This window comes from Jaculus jaculus, chromosome 1 (genome assembly GCF_020740685.1).
Source record: "Jaculus jaculus isolate mJacJac1 chromosome 1, mJacJac1.mat.Y.cur, whole genome shotgun sequence".
Lineage (NCBI taxonomy): Eukaryota > Metazoa > Chordata > Mammalia > Rodentia > Dipodidae > Jaculus > Jaculus jaculus.
Genome location: NC_059102.1, coordinates 83,302,322 through 83,314,360, shown reverse-complemented (window position 1 = coordinate 83,314,360; position 12,039 = coordinate 83,302,322). Strand labels below are relative to the sequence as shown.

The window sequence follows — 12,039 nt, the reverse complement described above, 5'->3', positions numbered from 1 at the left end:
TGCCACCTTGTGCATCTGGCTCACGTGGGTCCTGGGGAATGGAACCTTGAACCAGGGTCCTTAGGCTTCACAGGCAAGCGCTTAGCCACTAAGCTATCTCTTTAGCCCCTACATTTTTGTTTTAAAACAGTCTACATTTTTTCCCCTAGGCATGTCTTACTTATCTTAGTTTACTTTTTTTTAAAGCAGGGTCTCACTCTAGCCCAGGTTGACCTAGAACTCACTCTGTAGCTCAGGCTGGCCTTGCACTCATGGTGATTTTTCTGCTTCAGCCTACCAAGTGCTAGGATTAAAAACATGCACCACCACATCTATCTGGCATGTGCTTCTTGATATAGTAGTTGTGACAATAGTAATTTTTTTTGCTGTTGTTGAGATAGAGTCTCACATAGCCCAGGCCAGCCTTAAACTCAGTATGTAGTAGAGATGACCTTAAATTCCTGATATTTTTGCCTCTACCTTCCAAGTGCTAGATTATAGGTATGTGCCCCCAAACTCAACCCTGTAATAGACTTATTTTTGAAAGAAATATATTTTTTTGGTTAGACTGAGGCTAAATGGCCAGGGCCCCCAGCAATCCTGTCTCTGCCCCCTGCAGCTCTAGAGTTGTAGTCATCAAGCCCAGTGTGCATACCAGGGACTGAACTCAGGCCCTAATGCTTACACAGCAAACTCTCTTCCCTGATGAGCCATCTCCACAGTCCCCTTCCCCAAATTAACAGCTTTTTCAAAAATCAAATTTTGTATTACTGTTGTTTTTTCTTACATTTTCTTATAACCTTGGCTTAAAAACATATTATTTTTTTCTTGATGTAGGGTCATGTTAAGAAATGTGTCCATTATAGAAAATTTGGGAGCCACAGAAAGCACAAGGAAGGGAAAGCAATATATAATCCCACCATAACCATTGTTTTCTTTTATTCTTCTTATCTAGATATATGTATATATATATTTTTTTTAATTAGGTTGGATGTGGTGGCACATGCCTTTAATCCCAGTGCTATGGAGGAGCAAGATCCTATCACACTCCCCAAAATGCTTAAAACATTATTTTGTAGTTTGCTTTTTAAAAAATATCACATTTTCCCTTTCCATTAGATATTTATTACAGTATTACATTTAATTGCCAATTACTATTCCTTTCTAATCCATTCTAATTATGTAAATAGATTTTGAATGTGTAGCTAGTTACTCCTTTATAAGTTACTAATGCAGTTCTTTTAAAGCTGCCCAGAAAGTGCTTTCCGTCTTACCTTATGGGTTTATTAAACATTAAAAATTATATAGTACATCTTTAGTGTTTAGAATTTTGCATTTTGAATTTTAGCTAGTTACAGTGTTTTCATTATACTCATGAATTTGATAATTTGTATTAGTATATGGAAGGGACTGAGGAATGGAAGTGAAGTTGAGTAACTTGTAAAAATCATAAAAATTATTTTCCACATTTCCTTTTTGGTTTTTTGAGGTAGAGTCACACTCTAGCCCAGGCTGACCTGGAATTGAGCATGTAATCTCAGGGTAGTCTCAAACTCATGGTGATCCTCCTACCTCTGCCTCCTCAGTGCTGGGATTAAAGGTATGTGACACCTTGCCCAATTTATATTACTTTAAAAATATTGTATTTATTTGAGAGAGAGTAAGAGAAGGAAAGAGGCAGATAGAGAGAATAGGTGCGCCAGGGCCGCTAGTCATTGCAACCAAATCCAGATGCACGCATCACTTTGTGCACCTGGCTTATATGGGTACTGGGGAACTGAGCCTGATCCTCAGGCTGTGCAGGCAAGCATTGTACCATTAAGCCATCTTTCCAGCCCTTATTTTTCTTTTTAAAGAAAGAATTTTTATTTTTTAAAATATATTTTGTTTGTGTGTGTGCATACATGTGCGAGTGTGGGCACTTGTGCCACTGTGGAGTTCATAGGACCACTTTTAGGTGTGTCTTGGACTTCTACGTCATTTGAGGTAGGGCCTCTCATTGTTCAATGTAAAGTTCGGGAGATTCTGCTGACTCTGCCTCCCTTCTTGCTATGGGTGTGCCGCTACAGCCTCTGCTGTTACATGGAGTCCAGAGTTCTATACTCTGGTACTCAGAGGTGAGCAACAAGAGCTTTATTCACTAGTTATCTGCCAGCACCCACAATACTTTTTATTTCAAATGTCCATGCCCATGGAAATCCGAGGGTTTTTTTTTTTTGTTATTGTTTGACAGAAATAGACCCTTCTCATAGTTACATTAGAATGTTATTCATCTGATTCTTCTTGGTAATTACTCTACCAACATTTATAATTGTAAACTTAAAAGCGATAATAAAATAAGTGAAAGTCATAATATATAAGGTCATGCCATTTGCCGAAGCCCTGAGCTGTAGCTCTGGATTGAGAATTAACATGTGTGAAGTTCCTAAAGCAGTGATTCTATTTCCAGGAGAAAACCTGATAAAAGAGAAGGGAAGGAGGAGCCTTTGGGAACAGAAAGTGAAGGAGTGCTGAGGGAGTGAGCGAGCATTCCAGCAAGAGCAACAGATACTTCTTAAAGGGGAAGACATTGAGCTAGAGGCCAGAGCTAGGCAAAGGGTTTGGGGGAGGGTTAAATTCTAGAATCTGATATATAGGGCAGATGTTGCAAAAATGTCTACATGGATATGGCTGACAATTATCCTTGGCAGTTTGTGGTTAGCTTACTGGAGACCTTTATCTTAGAGGGAATTGAGGAAGTTGGAATAGGAGCCAGGTATGATACAGAAGGTCTTACAATGAAGAGGAAAAAGAAAATGCCAATTTATAAACAAGAAACTTTATTTTGGCTCACAATTTCAGAGGTGTCAGTCAATGGCTTTTGGGTCTGTGGAGAGGTAGCATGCCATAAGAATGCTTGGTAGATCAGTGCCACTCGCATCATGCCGAGGAAAGGACAGGGCAGGAGGGGAGCTGGAGCACCACAGGGTGCTCTAAGGCCATCTCCTAATCACTTAAAGATCTACAGCTCTTAAGAGATTTTTAATCGTCTCTCCATAGTTTCTCCCTAGGCAACATACATTTAACACATGGGCTTTTTTTTTCTTTCTTCAAAACTTTAAATAAAATTTTGTTTTTCTTTATTTATTTGAGAGAGAGAGAGAGAGAGAGAGAGAGAGAGAGAGAGAGAGGGAGAAAGAGAGAGAATGGGCACACTAGGCCCTCCAGCCACTGCAAACAAACTCCAGATGTGTGCACCCCCTGGTGCATCGGGCTTACTGGGGAATCGAACCTGGGTCCTTTGGCTTTGCAGGCAAGTGCCTTAACCATTAAGCTATTTCTCCAGCCATAAAAAAAATTATTGACAACTTCCATCATTATAGACAATAACCCATGGTAATTCCCTCCCTTCACCCACTTTTGGTCTGTAATTTTCTTTTCTTGTTCTGTCTTTGTCTGGTTTTGGTATCAGGGTGATGCTGGCTTTGTAGAAGGAGTTTGGTAGGATTCCTTCCTTTTCTATTTTTTGGAAAAGTTTGAGAAGCATTGGTGTTTGTTCTTTCATGAAGGTCTGGTAATATTTACCAGTGAATCATCTGGGCCTGGACATTTTTTAGTTGGGAGATTTGTTTTTTTTATAACTGCTTGGATATCCACACTTGTTATAGGTCTATTTAAGTGGTTAGTCTCATCTTGATTTAATTTTGGTAGGTTATATAAATCAAGGAAATCATCCATTTCTTTCAGATTTTCAAACTTAGGGAGTATATGTTCTTGTAGTATATCCCTATGTTTTTTTTAACTTCTCTGGTATCTGTTGTGATGGTACCTTTTTCATCTCTAATTTTATTAATTTGTGTCTCTTTCTTTTGGTTAGATTTGCTAAGGGTTTATCACTCTTGTTTATCCTTTCAAAGAGATTTGTTTGTTTCATTGATTCTTTGGAATTTTTTTTGGTTTCTATTTCATTAATTTCTGCCCTAATCTTTATTATTTCTTCCCATCGACTGAATTTGGGTTTGCCTTGTTCTTCTTTTTCCATGGCCTTAAGGTAAAGCATTAAATTGTTTACTTGTGACCTTTCTATTTTCTTAATATAGGCACTTAAAGCTATAAATTTGCTTCTTAGGACTGCCTTCATTATGTCCCAAAGGTTTTGGTATGTTGTGTTCTTATTATCATTTGATTCTATGAATTTTTTTGATTTCCTACTTGATTTTTTCAGTGACCCATTCATCATTTAGTAGTGTATTGTTGGTTTCCTGTGTTCTTTTTCAGGAGTTTGTTTTCTTCTTTGATTCCTTTGAATATATTCATTTTTTTGAAATATTTGTCAGGCATTTCATCTAAAGCTTACTGGAGATCATTTTGAATTTATAATTTTTAGTGGGATTGTATTTTCTTGTTTCTTGTATTATAATGTAGACATTTTTGCATCTTGAGTTAATTTAATGCTTTGGTTTTCTAATTATCTGCAGTGTTCTTAGCTATGTAAATCTGACTTTATATATCTTCAGTGTAGGAGATTAAGGTGCCAGGTATAGCTCTCATACTCCAAGAGAAACAGCAGACGTGACCGTAGGTGTTGAGTTTAGCTGCTATACATGTATTGTAGTAGACTGGGTGAAGCAAATTACTGACAAATTCTAAAATTCAACTGAGCAAGATAGACAAAAGCCGATTTGGCCCATTCGTTATTATCCCTCCTATTTGTTCAGTCTCAAAGTGTTCTGATGACCCTAATTTCTTTGGAATCTTCCTTCAGTCTGGAAAGATGAGAGAATCTTTTGAGACAGATACTGCTGTCTTGAAGTACATTACTAGTTAAGATGCCTTGCAGCTCTGAAGTCTGTTTGCATTTGTTACCAGTATCTTTAAAGGGCACTGGTGACAAAGTTGAAGATATTTGCAAGATTGGTGTTCATCATCTCACGGCTGCTGATATATTGTTTTTGAAATAGCTGTGTCTCATCACTTTGGAAGAATGAGGAAAGACTTTTTATGTTGGAACAGAGCATTCTCATCACTTTATCCTTTCAATCACATCTCTTAGACAAGGGCATGTGATTGGGTCTTTTGATATGTATTTTTCCATGGGTTGTTTACTTTCAAATCTCCAATCTCAAGCATATGAGTATTTTGATCTATTCAAAGAACTTATAAATACAGAAAGCAAGCATCTGGGGTCTTGGGTTAAAGGAACAGAGAGAAAACATAGACTTATTTGCACTTCACTTACTAGCCTGGTACTACATCTACCCAGTGTGGCCACAGAGTGTTGCCATCTGTAGTTATTAATGAAAACTGGCTTTGGGGAATCCCAGACTTATCAGGGAGTTGTGGCCATGGAGGAGCCTATTTTAATGTTATGAAGTTTGCACATGGCTAAATCTCTCAAGGCTAGTTAAGAGAAGAGGGTGACTCCTCTGGATTGGTTTTTGAAGAGTTCATGTTAGAGGGAATTGCTATTAACAAGAAAAGAGCTGCAGTTTTGTAACATATAAAAGTTCTAGAGATTTCATAACAAAGTGAATATACTTAGTATTATTGAACTGTACTCTTAGTGGTTAAGATAGCAAGTTATATGTTACATGCATTTTATTATAATTTTTAGAAAGGAATTCAAGATAGATTGCTCAGACAATTGAGTTTAGCTGCCTTTCATCTTTTACTTTATTTTTATTTATTTAATTATTTTATTATTTGAAACAAGGTCTCAAGCCCAGGCTGGCCTTTGGACTCACTATCTAGCCCAGGCTGGCCTTGAACTCACAGCCATCCTCCTGCCTCTGCCTCCTAAATTATGGAATTACAAGCATGTGCCACCATATCTGTCTTAATTCCCCCCCCCCTTTTTTTTTGGTTTTTCAAGGTAGGGTCTCACTGTAGCCCAGGCTGACCTGGAATTCACTATGGAGTCTCAGGGTGGTCTTGAACTCATGGCAATCCTTCTACCTCTGCCTTCCGAGTGCTGGGATTAAAGGTGTGCACCACCACGCTCAACTTAATTTCCTTTTTTATATTAGACAGACACCAAGTATATTTACGGTACAATTAAGACCCTTCTTGGAAAAAATTCTTTCTTATTTGAGAAAGAAACTTCTGGCCTGAGCTCAGGAAAGCTAAGACAGGTTTTTGGTATGCATCTTACCTTTTTGCTATATTTCTTCTTCTTGCTTCTTCCTAACTCACCTGGCATTTATTTATCTCTGTCTAGCATTTTCACTGGTAGAATAAATTATGCTAGAGCCTAGTTTTCCAAGGAACCATTTCAAAATAAGTTAATTTTATTAGAAACATATGAGACAATGTGAAACTATTACCACACTAAAATAATATGAAAGAATACCTCATTGTAACTATGCTTATTAAATTGGGATAAGAAGAAATGGCAGTAAACCCCAAATAATGTCAAGGAACCTAGATACCATGTTCATTTTTTTTTTTTTTTTTTTTTTGAGGTAGGGTCTCACTCTAGCCCAGGCTGACCTGGAATTCACTATGGAGTCTCAGGGTGGTCTTGAACTCATGGCAATCCTCCTACCTCTGCCTCCTGAGTGCTGGTTTTAAAGGCATGTGCCACCATGCCTGGCCCATGTTTTTTTTTTTTTTTTTAATGAATAAAATATCTGCTTTTTCTGTGAATGGACAGATCTTCTAAAATAGATGGGACAGGAAGTGCTGTGGCACTGCAGGGGTGGCTCTGAATCTCAGCTCTCCTTCTGTTGATTCTGAGGGATGAGCCTGCTGTATACATGAAGAGACATTAGATGCTTTTATTCTTTTTTTTTTCTCTTTTTTTTTTTTAAATTTTTATTAACATTTTCCATGATTATAAAATATATCCCATGGTAATTCCCTCCCTCCCCACCCCCACACTTTCCCGTTTGAAATTCCATTCTCAATCATATTACCTCTCCATTACAATCATTGTAATTACATATATACAATATCAACCTATTAAGTATCCTCCTCCCTTCCTTTCTCCACCCTTTATGTCTCCTTTTCAACTTACTGGCCTCTGCTACTAAGTATTTTCATTCTCACACAGAAGCCCAGTCATCTGTAGCTAGGATCCCCATATGAGGGAGAACATGTGGCGCTTGGCTTTCTGGGCCTGGGTTACCTGAGTTAGTATAATACTTTCCAGGTCCATCCATTTTTCTGCAAATTTCATAACTTCATTTTTCTTTACCGCTGAGTAGAACTCCATTGTATAAATGTACCACATCTTCATTATCCACTCATCTGTTGAGGGACATCTAGGCTGGTTGCATTTCCCAGCTATTATAAATTGAGCAGCAATAAACATGGTTGAGCATGTACTTCTAAGGAAATGAGATGAGTTCTTTGGATATATGCCTAGGAGTGCTATAGCTGGGTCATATGGTAGATCAATCTCTAGCTGCTTTAGGAACCTCCACACTGTTTTCCACAATGGCTGGACCAGATTGCATTCCCACCAGCAGTGCAGAAGGGTTCCTTTTTTTCCACATCCCCGCCAACATTTATGATCATTTGTTTTCATGATGGTGGCCAATCTGACAGGAGTGAGATGGAATCTCAATGTAGTTTTAATCTGCATTTCCCTGATGACTAGTGATGTAGAACATTTTTTTAGGTGCTTATATGCCATTCGTATTTCTTCCTTTGAGAACTCTCTATTTAGCTCCTTAGCCCATTTTTTGATTGGCTTGTTTGATTCCTTATTAGTTAACTTTTTGAGTTCTTTGTATATCCTAGATATTAATCCTCTATCAGATATATAGCTGGCGAAGATTTTTTCCCATTCTGTAGGTTGCCTCTAAAAATATGGAACGCTTCACGAATTTGCGTGTCATCCTTGCGCAGGGGCCATGCTAATCTTCTCTGTATCATTCCAATTTTAGTATATGTGCTGCCGAAGCGAGCACAGATGCTTTTATTCTTTAAAAATGGTAATATTTACTACTTTTGGTGCATTATTTAGTTGCATATTCTTTTTATACTTACGTTTTTATCTTTTCTAATTCCATGGCAATAGTTAATACTCATTGAGCAAACACTGCCATATCTCCATATCATGTTTTTTAGGTTTAATTTGTTTGTGGGATGGTATTGAAACAGGGTTTTACTATGTAGATGTTGATTGGCTTTTAACTCACTGTGTAGCCTAGCTATATGAACTTGTGATTCTCCAGGCTCAGCCTCTTCAGGGCTGGAGTTCTATGAGTGCTCACTGTGCCTGGTCATATCCCTTCTAGAGAGGAGGAAACATGGACTTGGAGAAGTGAATGACTTGCTTGCATGCTCATCATGTCTGCTGTACTTGTGAACCTGTGGTTTCTCTCCTCTTCCCTGGAAAACTAATGATAACAGGGGTTTCTGTGGTCCAGCTATTGGTTCTTGAGCACAGCAAAGTGCTCAGTTCGTGCTTTGGAAGAACTGATAGGTCTTTAGCCTCTTTAGAGCCAGTTGAGTTATCAGTGAAGGGGTCAGACCAGTGAAGATCAAACTCTTAGCTTTTTTTCTCCCTACTACAAAGACTGTATAAAAGGAAGTGGATTTGATTATGTAGAGAACTGTGTCCTGCATGGAACTTGGGCTCTGAATTGCAACCTCTCTCTGAGGCCCAGGTAGTAGAGCTTCCCTCATTTAGCTCGTTGCATTACAGTGAGAATAGACTATTGTGCATTTCCTTTCCCTTGAGGCTGTCCTCGAATTGTGGATATAGCTGAGTGTAGAGTACATTCCTAACTAGTGTGCAGGTGTTCTACATTCAGTCCCTAGTACTGCACACACACACACACACACACACACACACACACACACACACACACACAGAGAGAGAGAGAGAGAGAGAGAGAGAGAGAGAGAGAGAGAGAGAGAGAGAATAAGAGAATGAATGAATATAGAAAAGGCAGAGCCAGTCATCATTCCAAGTTACCAGTGAGGCAGCTCACTTCTTACCCAGAATAGGAATGGAGTAGAGAGAGAGGCCAGGACTGCTGACCCAGTAAAGTCCCTACCCAGGACATTTTAGGAGTGGGAGGAAGGTCACCTCTCTCCTAGCTGTTGTTGTGGAGAGGGAAAGGTTGCTTTACATCCTTTGCTAGATTTATGACTGAGGCGTGTATAACAAAAAACCAGATGGACAAGAAAACTGCACATTTGATATGTTTTATATGAGATGGGAGCCTTCATCAAGAAATGATCCAGAGAAACTGAGAAACCTAAGTTGTTAAGTTATCCCCAGTTTATCACCCACCACAAGGTCAGTCCCCTTTTGACAAGCATATTTACCCATGGTTGTTCACCTCTCACCCATTCTCTCCTAACCCAAAATAAATCAGTATAAATTGTGAGTTCTTAGAGACAGAATATCCAGGTAAATGAGTGGCTTTGGGGGTTTGTGGTCTAGTTATTCAGGAGCACATTTTAAGTTAAATTGCTACATTGTGGGAAATCTTTGATTACCCAAAGAGAAGTAGAAACTCTCGGGATACACTTAGTGAAATGCCAGTACTCTTGTCATCTTTCTGTTCCTCTGTCTCATAATTATCTCCCCTCATCCTCATAATCCACATTCTCAACTCTTCATAAAAAGCAAGATTCTGACTTATTAATTATCCTACAGGGACTATATAATAAGTTCCATATGGCTAGATTTTCTACTAGCTAGTTAGGTTTTTATAGGAAGAACTCTTTAGAAAACATTGTTATAGATGTTCTGAACTTTGATTCATCCTTTATTTTATTTTTAAAGCTTTTATTTATATTTATTTACTTGAGAGAGAGAAATAGGCAGGAAGAGAGTGAGAAAGAGAGGGAGGGAGGGAGAGAATGGGCATGCCAGGGCCCCCAGCTGCTGCAAACAAACTCCTGTGCATGTGCCCCCATGTACATCTGGCTTACATGAGTCCTGGGGAATTGAACCTGGGTCCTCTGGCTTTGAAGGCAAACGCTTTAACTGCTAAGCCATCTCTTCAGCCCCATTCTTTATTATTATTATTTTTTTTATGAGAGAGAGATAGAGAGAGAAAGAGATAGTTGGCACACCAGGATTTCCAGTCACTGCAGTTGAACTCCAGACATGTGTGTCACCTTGTATATCTGGCTTACATGGGAACTGGGGAGTCGGACATAGGTTCTTAGGCTTCACAGGCAAGCACCTTAACAGCTAAGCCATCTCTCCAGCCTTATCCTGTATTTTATATTGACATTTTTTTTTCTCTCCCTACTCTGGTCATTGCTGTCTTGTCTGATACTACATGACTGATTGGATAAGTAATAAAGAGGTTATTATTAAATTGTTTGGACTGTTAAATACTTGACAGCTCTGAATTATTGCATTTCATTTAATTACTTACAAAATAATGGTGCTAATAGCTGGAATTACTTGAAGGTGCTATTACTTATACACATCAGACACTACTCTGAGCACATTCCATGTCCATCTGTACAACCAATAATATGGGCACTTGTACTAGATCCATCTTAGGTACAAGGAAAATGAGCACCAGGGAAGAAAAGTGACCTGCCATAGTCATATGTAAGATTAAGTCAAAAAATGAGAAAATGATCTGGTTTCAGAGCCCAGATCCTAGTTCACTACCATACACATAGCTTTTTGTAATGAGGATTATTATGTAAGATATAATATTAACCTTATTCTGAAAATTTAAATATGTTGATTTTGAAGATAATTATTCTGCCTTAAGTTGACATATCTCCTAAACTAGAAATGAAAAGAAGGAATCTTCACTCTACAGAAGATACAAATTAAGGAGGGCACTTGGGCAACTCTCCAACAGGTATGAAATCTGAGTATGTGGACTGATCACCACAACTTTTGGGAACTTATATGTGCTTGTTAATTCATGCAGAGTGAAAAAGTTCGCAAAGTACAGTCAAGGGCAAATGGTGCCTTTGTTTCTGTTGCACAGGTTGTGAATTGTGAAAGCATTTGGGCATTTCAGAGATGAGACAAAAGACCAAATGAGGCTGGGGACTGGAGATGACAATGCTGGTTCCTGATTTTTTATTTTCTTTAATTTTTTTGTTTATTTATTATTTATTTATTTGTGTGGGGGGGGGCAGGCAGGCAGAGAGTGAGAGAGAGAATGGGCGTGCCAGGGCTTCCAGCCACTGCAAACGAACTCCAGATGCGTGCGCCCCCTTGTGCATCTGGCTAACGTGGGTCCTGGGGAATTGATCCTTGAACTGGGGTCCTTAGGCTTCACAGGCAAGTGCTTAACCGCTAAGCCATCTCTCCAGCCCTAATTTTTTTTTTTTTTTTTAAGAACAGAAATCTTTCATTTCATCATGTCAGGCTTGTGGGGAATGCCATGTTGATGAGCTACATGCAAGATGCTTGTTTTTTTTTTTTTTTTTTTTTTTTTAAATAGCCTTGTTTACTACTACAGTGTGACTGGGCAGGTATGTGAGGCCTCATTTCCCATTGAAGTTTCTGTGGCAGGTGTAGGCCTCTAGTTTTGGATCTTAATCTAAAGCTGTGTCATGAATATCTGCTTTAACAGGGAAGTCTGGGTTGGAGGCTCAGCATTTAAAGATGCCTGATTGACAAGCCTGACAACCCAGGTTCGAGTTCCCAGTACCCACATAAAGCCAGATGCACAAAGTGGCACATGCGTCTGGAGTTTGGCAGGAGGGCCTGATGTGCCCATTCTGTATCTCCTAAGTAGAAACCTGAGAAAGCTATGAGGATGAAGTAAAGCATAGTTGTGCTTGGACTTGGGCCCATCCCAGGTCTACTGAGTCAGCAACTGGGGTTGGGAGTCTGTTTGAGCAAGTCCTTGAGACCAAAGCCAGAGATCACAGAATCAAAACAGTAATACTCAGGAACGCATTCTTGGGGGGTTATTTCAGAATTTAGACTGATGTGACAGTGCTCTCAATTTATGTCATGTCATTGGAAATAGAGAGGGACGTATGTGTTTCCAAGGGATACCTTAGAGAGGTTTCAGAATTGGTAGCCAAGGTGCTTTGCCGAGAATGCTGTGTTTAGTTCAGGTGACTCTCCCAGTAAACCACTGAGAAGTTTTGTCCTGGTACAGGTGTAGTATATCCTTCCAGATGGCA

General features: G+C 39.0%; 1 protein-coding gene and 1 non-coding gene across 6 annotated transcripts in view; one reads left to right on the top strand and one right to left on the bottom strand.

Moving 5' to 3' along the window:
* Ttc39b (tetratricopeptide repeat domain 39B) overlaps positions 1-12,039 on the top strand; it is a 170,709-nt gene that overhangs the window by 92,379 nt on the left and 66,291 nt on the right. The gene's annotated exons all lie outside the window — the stretch shown is intronic.
* LOC123458095 lies at positions 7,765-7,871 on the bottom strand. The gene has a single exon (XR_006635394.1). It is a non-coding gene; the product is annotated as a U6 spliceosomal RNA (small nuclear RNA).